This window comes from Dreissena polymorpha, unplaced genomic scaffold, assembly GCF_020536995.1.
Source record: "Dreissena polymorpha isolate Duluth1 unplaced genomic scaffold, UMN_Dpol_1.0 chrUn141, whole genome shotgun sequence".
NCBI classification, from domain to species: domain Eukaryota; kingdom Metazoa; phylum Mollusca; class Bivalvia; order Myida; family Dreissenidae; genus Dreissena; species Dreissena polymorpha.
Genome location: NW_026273455.1, coordinates 1 through 11,976, shown reverse-complemented (window position 1 = coordinate 11,976; position 11,976 = coordinate 1). Strand labels below are relative to the sequence as shown.

The window sequence follows — 11,976 nt, the reverse complement described above, 5'->3', positions numbered from 1 at the left end:
TGTTGTATTGTTTCTTTACTTAACACATCCTGTGACACATATAATTTAAGAGTTTATATAATATATGTCTGAAGAATAAATTTTGATTAAATAAATAATGTTTAATGAAACTCCACATACATGAGCAAGATGAAAATTATTGTTCAACGCCCGATAGTCTTTGATTTAAGGGAAGTAGCCAATTACCTATGTAACAAAGGAACTAATAGTAACATTACTACTCAAAATCAACGAAAATTTCATTCAATTTTTCGTAAAATAAACTTAACTTATTAAAAATCAGTGTTCCTCATGGCAATTGCCGAAATTTCAACGCCAGATGTAGTCTGGTAAATTAGATGTTTGTAGATACAAAATGCTCGTTTTTATTATTGTTGTGCATATTTAATTCCATTTTAATCTCCCGCAACGATATCTATTCATACGACACATGAACACTAACATGGTGTTCGTGTGTCGTATGAATAGATATATTCGCGGGAAATGAAAATGGTATTAATTGTGTCACAAATAAATAAAAACGAGCATTTTGTATCTTCAAAAATCTATGCAATCATACCTCATCTAGATTTGAAATTGTGGCTATTGCTATATGGAACAATCATTGTTTAGGTGTTAACTTTATTTTACGCATACTGTACACAATTTTCGTTACTTTTGAGCGTTATAGAGGCTTTAAATGCAGACTGTTTAAAATAAAATACACAACTAATGAATAAAGCTAGATTCACCACCTTACAATTATTGATATGAATGTGCAGTTAACGCAGGAACTAAACTCTTAATTGAAGCATTATCTGATGAAGATAATGTCTTGACAGATAATCTTCGAGACAACTGTTGGAGACGGTTTTCTTGGCGATATTGCACTGGATGACATTTCAATGATACGTGGTCCATGCCAACTAGAGGTTACATTACACTAAATCATTGTGTATCCCTCCGTGGTCCATTCGAAAGTAGTGCCTATTTCTAAAGAGTTCCTTTTCTCTTCTTGAATATAAGCCATTTAACAATGTGAGACATGACTTTTGTGGTTATTTGTAATATCCTGTATGTGTCTGGAGTACTTTGATGCCTTGGATTGGAAGCTAACTTAAAAGATGAACTTTTGAGGGTGTGTTTTCTATTGTGTGGGGCTTTTGTCGAAATTAGGATTCCGAAACACGTTTTTCTACGGTGGGTTCATTCGACAGCGATTTACTTTCTTAGAAGTTGCGAGACGGTATGTTTTTGTTTGCAATTATTGGAAGATGACAGATCCATCTTTAAAATGATACCAGGTTCGGAAAAATTGATACGTCGGAAAGGCAAGAAAAATGCTGTGAAAGTTGTCAGTTTTATAATGGGACCCTATGGGAATCGGAATTAGTGTAATATAACCTTTAAAAAGCACATTTACTGCAATGTCAAGGTCACATGGATTCGTCTGCAAGCGAGACAAGTAGAAAATGAATTTTAATGAATGTTTTGATGATTTGGGTGCTAAAATAGATGAGAGGTGTCAATATTTAGGTCCAAATGGATGTTTTAGGTGGTTTTAGACGGTTCCGGATGGGTGGGGGACCTGGTATGGACAAGTAAGGGTAACATTTCCAACAAATCTTAAATGTAAATATTATTATGTCCATAGATTGAAGTTTCAGGTGGAGAGCAAGATGAAAAATATGCAAAATTACATGCATGCAACCCATTTATGCCATTTTTCTCTTTGTTTGTAGGCCTGACCGTTTGTCCTTGAGCCGTAGATGGTCAACAATCCGCTAGCTGTCTTGCTCTGACTGGTGCACTGGACATGATTTCAATGTGAGTCATCATACTGATTGTTTAATTAACACATGAATTTCAGTTTGTTCGTTAAAGTACTAACTTAGCTGTGTATTTTTACAGTGGACGTAGCGGTGCGGTGCAGGTGGTAGACTAGGTCTTTCCATATATACACTATTTTTACAGAATTGCGGCCAGTGGAGCAACATAGCTGATGAGTTAATAGCACTAGTTCTTCAGACAAATAACTTTATTTTCAACCTATAAAGCATATTTAGCTGTAGGTGGGGCCAATTAGCTGTAAGATCTGGCTTTTGTTCTGTTAAGCCCTTAGAGTAATGAATTTCAGAGTGAAGACCATAGCGCCATTTCCTAGTCAAGTATCGGGCAGCTGTATGTCTTTTCAGAAATGCACATGTCTTTTTAAGCATGTCATTGTGTTTGCTTTTAATAAGATAGGCAATAAACTCATAACCTTTAGACAAATGAGCATCTGTAAATTCAGATTTCACTATTTCAGAGTCAGCCAGACCATGATTGAGCTTAAGGATTGTGCTGCGGATGCAGCCTGTGCAGTTCCGGGAGAAAGTCACTGTCTCGGGCAATGCGGTCTGGTATCAGGTAAGCACTATTGAAAGCCTCACACTTTCGGGGGGTCTGAAGCCTTGTGCTGTCAATGCGATCTGGTTCAAGTACAATAAGAATGCATTCTCAAAGCAGTACTTCATCAGATATGGTTATCTCAAGCTTACAGTTCGCGGGCAGATATGACTTCGATTTGTTCTTGCTAGCAGAACCCCTACAGGCCAAACTATGCGTTAAGCACTATTTTCCACAGCAACCCTTGCAGACAGAAAAACAATACTTAAAATTACTTCTGGCATTTAATTTCTAATTTCCTACATATCTCTTTTGTATGTTTGTTTGCCCTTTTTAACTCTGACATGCCATCTTGCTCACATTGATGGAGCATACCTGTTTTTGTTTAGAGCCAAGTCCCCGGCTGCTCGAGTTTGCCGTGTCAATAATGAGAAAGCCATGGCATGATGTCTCCTCTATGTGTATCCTTATCTCAGTGTTGAACATAATTGCCAGTTTAAGGGGCCTAAACATTTTATTTTATTAAAGGTCTGGATGATCCTTGCCTGACTGCGGGTTTGTGTACACCTCAATCCGACTCTGTGTCCTGAACAGAGGCCGCAGTGGTGCAGCGCTTGTGGTCGATCCATCAACATCCTGAAAGGTCAACACTACACCAAGCTGGGAAAATTGATCCTGATAGTCATCCCCAGGTAGTGGAATGAATGTTCACTGAACTACAGAGGAATCACACCCAAATGACTTTCCTGCCACGACATTAGTGTGGCCACTCGCGTAGGAGTTCCTTAGCAAACATGCTCTTTTGCATGGTGACTGTGGACATTTTTGCAAAACTTACGCTTTCAACACTGGATTTTAAAGAGAATACTTAATAAAATGTCGCTAACAGGACTTATTTATATGAGAGAGACTATCTGGATGCGCATTAAGTGTCACTTGGTGTCGTAAGCTGTTGAAGGAGCGATTTGCGCCTTTTTAAGTGTTAAATTTGGGTAGCCGGCTTGTATCAGCTTGAAAGCTGAAAATTATGCCTCTCATCATAATAGCATTAATTTTTGTAATTGCAATGTGTATGTTTAGATTGTACGTGAAGCTTTTAATAATAATTTTCTTAAAAACATGATTTTATATGCTGTCAGTGAGTTTTTTATTGAAAAAAGTGCTTACAATTTAAAAAAAAGTCTCCTATTTCATCAAGAAAAGTACACTGATTCACAATCAATACATTTATTTGGGCCTTTTGCTGATATATTGGTGAATTTCGCATGCAATGATACCAGTTTTTGCCATGAAAGTTACGCGTAACAATAATTGGAGACGCAAAATCAGCTGTCGTCACTTAGACTAAAAATCATGCATTCCGACTTGACTGCGGCCAATATAGTCACCGCTTTAAATGGCCATTTTAAGGCCTTTACCCCCATCCGAATGCACTGAAATTGCATATTCATTGTGGAAATAGTTGAAATCTCATGTGGAGAAAGTTTGAAAAAGATAGGACAAAGTTGAGTTCCCTTAAAGGTTACATTACACTAAATCATTGTGTATCCCTCCGTGGTCCATTCGAAAGTAGTGCCTATTTCTAAAGAGTTCCTTTTCTCTTCTTGAATATAAGCCATTTAACAATGTGAGACATGACTTTTGTGGTTATTTGTAATATCCTGTATGTGTCTGGAGTACTTTGATGCCTTGGATTGGAAGCTAACTTAAAAGATGAACTTTTGAGGGTGTGTTTTCTATTGTGTGGGGCTTTTGTCGAAATTAGGATTCCGAAACACGTTTTTCTACGGTGGGTTCATTCGACAGCGATTTACTTTCTTAGAAGTTGCGAGACGGTATGTTTTTGTTTGCAATTATTGGAAGATGACAGATCCATCTTTAAAATGATACCAGGTTCGGAAAAATTGATACGTCGGAAAGGCAAGAAAAATGCTGTGAAAGTTGTCAGTTTTATAATGGGACCCTATGGGAATCGGAATTAGTGTAATATAACCTTTAAAAAGCACATTTACTGCAATGTCAAGGTCACATGGATTCGTCTGCAAGCGAGACAAGTAGAAAATGAATTTTAATGAATGTTTTGATGATTTGGGTGCTAAAATAGATGAGAGGTGTCAATATTTAGGTCCAAATGGATGTTTTAGGTGGTTTTAGACGGTTCCGGATGGGTGGGGGACCTGGTATGGACAAGTAAGGGTAACATTTCCAACAAATCTTAAATGTAAATATTATTATGTCCATAGATTGAAGTTTCAGGTGGAGAGCAAGATGAAAAATATGCAAAATTACATGCATGCAACCCATTTATGCCATTTTTCTCTTTGTTTGTAGGCCTGACCGTTTGTCCTTGAGCCGTAGATGGTCAACAATCCGCTAGCTGTCTTGCTCTGACTGGTGCACTGGACATGATTTCAATGTGAGTCATCATACTGATTGTTTAATTAACACATGAATTTCAGTTTGTTCGTTAAAGTACTAACTTAGCTGTGTATTTTTACAGTGGACGTAGCGGTGCGGTGCAGGTGGTAGACTAGGTCTTTCCATATATACACTATTTTTACAGAATTGCGGCCAGTGGAGCAACATAGCTGATGAGTTAATAGCACTAGTTCTTCAGACAAATAACTTTATTTTCAACCTATAAAGCATATTTAGCTGTAGGTGGGGCCAATTAGCTGTAAGATCTGGCTTTTGTTCTGTTAAGCCCTTAGAGTAATGAATTTCAGAGTGAAGACCATAGCGCCATTTCCTAGTCAAGTATCGGGCAGCTGTATGTCTTTTCAGAAATGCACATGTCTTTTTAAGCATGTCATTGTGTTTGCTTTTAATAAGATAGGCAATAAACTCATAACCTTTAGACAAATGAGCATCTGTAAATTCAGATTTCACTATTTCAGAGTCAGCCAGACCATGATTGAGCTTAAGGATTGTGCTGCGGATGCAGCCTGTGCAGTTCCGGGAGAAAGTCACTGTCTCGGGCAATGCGGTCTGGTATCAGGTAAGCACTATTGAAAGCCTCACACTTTCGGGGGGTCTGAAGCCTTGTGCTGTCAATGCGATCTGGTTCAAGTACAATAAGAATGCATTCTCAAAGCAGTACTTCATCAGATATGGTTATCTCAAGCTTACAGTTCGCGGGCAGATATGACTTCGATTTGTTCTTGCTAGCAGAACCCCTACAGGCCAAACTATGCGTTAAGCACTATTTTCCACAGCAACCCTTGCAGACAGAAAAACAATACTTAAAATTACTTCTGGCATTTAATTTCTAATTTCCTACATATCTCTTTTGTATGTTTGTTTGCCCTTTTTAACTCTGACATGCCATCTTGCTCACATTGATGGAGCATACCTGTTTTTGTTTAGAGCCAAGTCCCCGGCTGCTCGAGTTTGCCGTGTCAATAATGAGAAAGCCATGGCATGATGTCTCCTCTATGTGTATCCTTATCTCAGTGTTGAACATAATTGCCAGTTTAAGGGGCCTAAACATTTTATTTTATTAAAGGTCTGGATGATCCTTGCCTGACTGCGGGTTTGTGTACACCTCAATCCGACTCTGTGTCCTGAACAGAGGCCGCAGTGGTGCAGCGCTTGTGGTCGATCCATCAACATCCTGAAAGGTCAACACTACACCAAGCTGGGAAAATTGATCCTGATAGTCATCCCCAGGTAGTGGAATGAATGTTCACTGAACTACAGAGGAATCACACCCAAATGACTTTCCTGCCACGACATTAGTGTGGCCACTCGCGTAGGAGTTCCTTAGCAAACATGCTCTTTTGCATGGTGACTGTGGACATTTTTGCAAAACTTACGCTTTCAACACTGGATTTTAAAGAGAATACTTAATAAAATGTCGCTAACAGGACTTATTTATATGAGAGAGACTATCTGGATGCGCATTAAGTGTCACTTGGTGTCGTAAGCTGTTGAAGGAGCGATTTGCGCCTTTTTAAGTGTTAAATTTGGGTAGCCGGCTTGTATCAGCTTGAAAGCTGAAAATTATGCCTCTCATCATAATAGCATTAATTTTTGTAATTGCAATGTGTATGTTTAGATTGTACGTGAAGCTTTTAATAATAATTTTCTTAAAAACATGATTTTATATGCTGTCAGTGAGTTTTTTATTGAAAAAAAGTGCTTACAATTTAAAAAAAAGTCTCCTATTTCATCAAGAAAAGTACACTGATTCACAATCAATACATTTATTTGGGCCTTTTGCTGATATATTGGTGAATTTCGCATGCAATGATACCAGTTTTTGCCATGAAAGTTACGCGTAACAATAATTGGAGACGCAAAATCAGCTGTCGTCACTTAGACTAAAAATCATGCATTCCGACTTGACTGCGGCCAATATAGTCACCGCTTTAAATGGCCATTTTAAGGCCTTTACCCCCATCCGAATGCACTGAAATTGCATATTCATTGTGGAAATAGTTGAAATCTCATGTGGAGAAAGTTTGAAAAAGATAGGACAAAGTTGAGTTCCCTTAAAGGTTACATTACACTAAATCATTGTGTATCCCTCCGTGGTCCATTCGAAAGTAGTGCCTATTTCTAAAGAGTTCCTTTTCTCTTCTTGAATATAAGCCATTTAACAATGTGAGACATGACTTTTGTGGTTATTTGTAATATCCTGTATGTGTCTGGAGTACTTTGATGCCTTGGATTGGAAGCTAACTTAAAAGATGAACTTTTGAGGGTGTGTTTTCTATTGTGTGGGGCTTTTGTCGAAATTAGGATTCCGAAACACGTTTTTCTACGGTGGGTTCATTCGACAGCGATTTACTTTCTTAGAAGTTGCGAGACGGTATGTTTTTGTTTGCAATTATTGGAAGATGACAGATCCATCTTTAAAATGATACCAGGTTCGGAAAAATTGATACGTCGGAAAGGCAAGAAAAATGCTGTGAAAGTTGTCAGTTTTATAATGGGACCCTATGGGAATCGGAATTAGTGTAATATAACCTTTAAAAAGCACATTTACTGCAATGTCAAGGTCACATGGATTCGTCTGCAAGCGAGACAAGTAGAAAATGAATTTTAATGAATGTTTTGATGATTTGGGTGCTAAAATAGATGAGAGGTGTCAATATTTAGGTCCAAATGGATGTTTTAGGTGGTTTTAGACGGTTCCGGATGGGTGGGGGACCTGGTATGGACAAGTAAGGGTAACATTTCCAACAAATCTTAAATGTAAATATTATTATGTCCATAGATTGAAGTTTCAGGTGGAGAGCAAGATGAAAAATATGCAAAATTACATGCATGCAACCCATTTATGCCATTTTTCTCTTTGTTTGTAGGCCTGACCGTTTGTCCTTGAGCCGTAGATGGTCAACAATCCGCTAGCTGTCTTGCTCTGACTGGTGCACTGGACATGATTTCAATGTGAGTCATCATACTGATTGTTTAATTAACACATGAATTTCAGTTTGTTCGTTAAAGTACTAACTTAGCTGTGTATTTTTACAGTGGACGTAGCGGTGCGGTGCAGGTGGTAGACTAGGTCTTTCCATATATACACTATTTTTACAGAATTGCGGCCAGTGGAGCAACATAGCTGATGAGTTAATAGCACTAGTTCTTCAGACAAATAACTTTATTTTCAACCTATAAAGCATATTTAGCTGTAGGTGGGGCCAATTAGCTGTAAGATCTGGCTTTTGTTCTGTTAAGCCCTTAGAGTAATGAATTTCAGAGTGAAGACCATAGCGCCATTTCCTAGTCAAGTATCGGGCAGCTGTATGTCTTTTCAGAAATGCACATGTCTTTTTAAGCATGTCATTGTGTTTGCTTTTAATAAGATAGGCAATAAACTCATAACCTTTAGACAAATGAGCATCTGTAAATTCAGATTTCACTATTTCAGAGTCAGCCAGACCATGATTGAGCTTAAGGATTGTGCTGCGGATGCAGCCTGTGCAGTTCCGGGAGAAAGTCACTGTCTCGGGCAATGCGGTCTGGTATCAGGTAAGCACTATTGAAAGCCTCACACTTTCGGGGGGTCTGAAGCCTTGTGCTGTCAATGCGATCTGGTTCAAGTACAATAAGAATGCATTCTCAAAGCAGTACTTCATCAGATATGGTTATCTCAAGCTTACAGTTCGCGGGCAGATATGACTTCGATTTGTTCTTGCTAGCAGAACCCCTACAGGCCAAACTATGCGTTAAGCACTATTTTCCACAGCAAACCCTTGCAGACAGAAAAACAATACTTAAAATTACTTCTGGCATTTAATTTCTAATTTCCTACATATCTCTTTTGTATGTTTGTTTGCCCTTTTTAACTCTGACATGCCATCTTGCTCACATTGATGGAGCATACCTGTTTTGTTTAGAGCCAAGTCCCCGGCTGCTCGAGTTTGCCGTGTCAATAATGAGAAAGCCATGGCATGATGTCTCCTCTATGTGTATCCTTATCTCAGTGTTGAACATAATTGCCAGTTTAAGGGGCCTAAACATTTTATTTTATTAAAGGTCTGGATGATCCTTGCCTGACTGCGGGTTTGTGTACACCTCAATCCGACTCTGTGTCCTGAACAGAGGCCGCAGTGGTGCAGCGCTTGTGGTCGATCCATCAACATCCTGAAAGGTCAACACTACACCAAGCTGGGAAAATTGATCCTGATAGTCATCCCCAGGTAGTGGAATGAATGTTCACTGAACTACAGAGGAATCACACCCAAATGACTTTCCTGCCACGACATTAGTGTGGCCACTCGCGTAGGAGTTCCTTAGCAAACATGCTCTTTTGCATGGTGACTGTGGACATTTTTGCAAAACTTACGCTTTCAACACTGGATTTTAACGAGAATACTTAATAAAATGTCGCTAACAGGACTTATTTATATGAGAGAGACTATCTGGATGCGCATTAAGTGTCACTTGGTGTCGTAAGCTGTTGAAGGAGCGATTTGCGCCTTTTTAAGTGTTAAATTTGGGTAGCCGGCTTGTATCAGCTTGAAAGCTGAAAATTAGCCTCTCATCATAATAGCATTAATTTTTGTAATTGCAATGTGTATTGTTTAGATTGTACGTGAAGCTTTTAATAATAATTTTCTTAAAAACATGATTTTATATGCTGTCAGTGAGTTTTTTTATTGAAAAAAGTGCTACAATTTAAAAAAAAGTCTCCTATTTCATCAAGAAAAGTACACTGATTCACAATCAATACATTTATTTGGGCCTTTTGCTGATATATGGTGAATTTCGCATGCAATGATACCAGTTTTTGCCATGAAAGTTACGCGTAACAATAATTGGAGACGCAAAATCAGCTGTCGTCACTTAGACTAAAAATCATGCATTCCGACTTGACTGGCCGGCCAATATAGTCACCGCTTTAAATGGCCATTTTAAGGCCTTTACCCCCCATCCGAATGCACTGAAATTGCATATTCATTGTGGAAATAGTTGAAATCCTCATGTGGAGAAAGTTTGAAAAAGATAGGACAAAGTTGAGTTCCCTTAAAGGTTACATTACACTAAATCATTGTGTATCCCTCCGTGTCCATTCGAAAGTAGTGCCTATTTCTAAAGAGTTCCTTTCTCTCTTCTTGAATATAAGCCATTTAACAATGTGAGACCATGACTTTTGTGGTTATTTGTAATATCCTGTATGTGTCTGGAGTACTTTGATGCCTTGGATTGGGAAGCTAACTTAAAAGATGACACTTTTGAGGGTGTGTTTTCTATTGTGTGGGGCTTTTGTCGAAATTAGGATTCCGAAACACGTTTTTCTACGGTGGGTTCATTCGACAGCGATTTACTTTCTTAGAAGTTGCGAGACGGTATGTTTTTGTTGCAATTATTGGAAGATGACAGATCCATCTTTAAAATGATACCAGGTTCGGAAAAATTGATACGTCGGAAAGGCAAGAAAAATGCTGTGAAAGTTTGTCAGTTTTATAATGGGGACCCTATGGGAATCGGAATTAGTGTAATATAACCTTTAAAAAGCACATTTACTGCAATGTCAAGGTCACATGGATTCGTCTGCAAGCGAGACAAGTAGAAAATGAATTTTAATGAATGTTTTGATGATTTGGGTGCTAAAATAGATAGAGGTGTCAATATTTAGGTCCAAATGGATGTTTTAGTGGTTTTAAGACGGTTCCGGATGGGTGGGGGGGACCTGGTATGGACAAGTAAGGGTAACATTTCCACCCCAACAATCTTAATGTAAAATGATTATGATCCATAGATTGAAAGGTTTCAGGTGGAGAGCAAGATGAAAAATATGCAAAATTAATGCATGCAACCCATTTATTGCCATTTTTCTCTTCTCGTTTGTTTCATGACGACCGTGTACCGTCGTTCGTCTGTGCCGTTCGTATGCGGCAAGATGATCAACATCCGCTAGCTGTCTTGCTCTGACTGGTGCACTGGACATGATTTTCAATGTAGTCATCATACTGATTGTTTAATTAACACATGAATTTCAGTTTGTTTTCGTTAAAGTACTAACTTAGCTGTGTATTTTTACAGTGGACGTAGCGGTGCGGTGCAGGTGGTAGACTAGGTATTTCCATATATACACTATTTTTACAGAATTGCGGCCAGTGGAGCAACATAGTCTGATGAGTTAATAGCACTAGTTCTTCAGACAAATAACTTTATTTTCAACCTATAAAGCATATTTAGCTGTAGGTGGGGCCAATTAGCTGTAAGATCTGGCTTTTGTTCTGTTAAGCCCTTAGAGTAATGAATTTCAGAGTGAAGACCATAGCGCCATTTCCTAGTCAAGTATCGGGCAGCTGTATGTCTTTTCAGAAATGCACATGTCTTTTTAAAGGCATGTCATTGTGTTTGCTTTTAATAAGATAGGCAATAAACTCATAACCTTTAGACAAATGAGCATCTGTAAATTCAGATTTCACTATTTCAGAGTCAGCCAGACCATGATTGAGCTTAAGGATTGTGCTGCGGATGCAGGCCTGTGCAGTTCCGGGAGAAAGTCACTGTCTCGGGCAATGCGGTCTGGTATCAGGTAAGCACTATTGAAAGCCTCACACTTTCGGGGGGTCTGAAGCCTTGTGCTGTCAATGCGATCTGGTTCAAGTACAATAAGAATGCATTCTCAAAGCAGTACTTCATCAGATATGGTTATCTCAAGCTTACAGTTCGGCGGGCAGATATGACTTCGATTTGTTCTTGCTAGCAGAACCCCTACAGGCCAAACTATGCGTTAAGCACTATTTTCCACAGCAACCCTTGCAGACAGAAAAACACTACTTAAAATACTTCTGGCATTTAATTTCTAATTTCCTACATATCTCTTTTGTATGTTGTTTGCCCTTTTTAACTCTGACATGCCATCTTGCTCACATTGATGGAGCATACCTGTTTTTTTTTAGAGCCAGTCCCCGGCTGCTCGATTTGCCGTGTCAATAATGAGAAAGCCATGGCATGATGTCTCCTCTATGTGTATCCTTATCTCAGTGTTGAACATAATTGCCAGTTTAAGGGCCTAAACATTTTTATTTTATTAAAGGTCTGGATGATCCTTGCCTGACTGCGGGTTTGTGTACACCTCAATCCGACTCTGTGTCCTGAACAGAGGCCGCAGTGGTGCAGCGCTTGTGGTCGATCCATCAACATCCT

At 38.8% G+C, this 11,976-nt stretch overlaps 1 long non-coding RNA gene across 3 annotated transcripts; it reads left to right on the top strand.

The window, feature by feature from the left end:
• The first annotated feature begins 906 nt into the window (after positions 1–906).
• On the top strand, positions 907–11,976 carry LOC127864142 (uncharacterized). 3 transcript variants are annotated; one of them, XR_008041516.1, is made up of 10 exons: positions 907–1,580; positions 1,722–1,806; positions 2,288–2,388; positions 2,896–3,059; positions 4,699–4,783; positions 5,265–5,365; positions 5,873–6,036; positions 7,677–7,761; positions 8,243–8,343; positions 8,851–9,333. It is a non-coding gene; the product is annotated as an uncharacterized LOC127864142 (long non-coding RNA). The 3 variants fall into 3 exon arrangements; XR_008041515.1 differs by lacking the exon at positions 8,851–9,333 and adding an exon at positions 11,867–11,976 and having other exon boundaries at positions 907–1,806; XR_008041514.1 differs by having other exon boundaries at positions 907–1,806.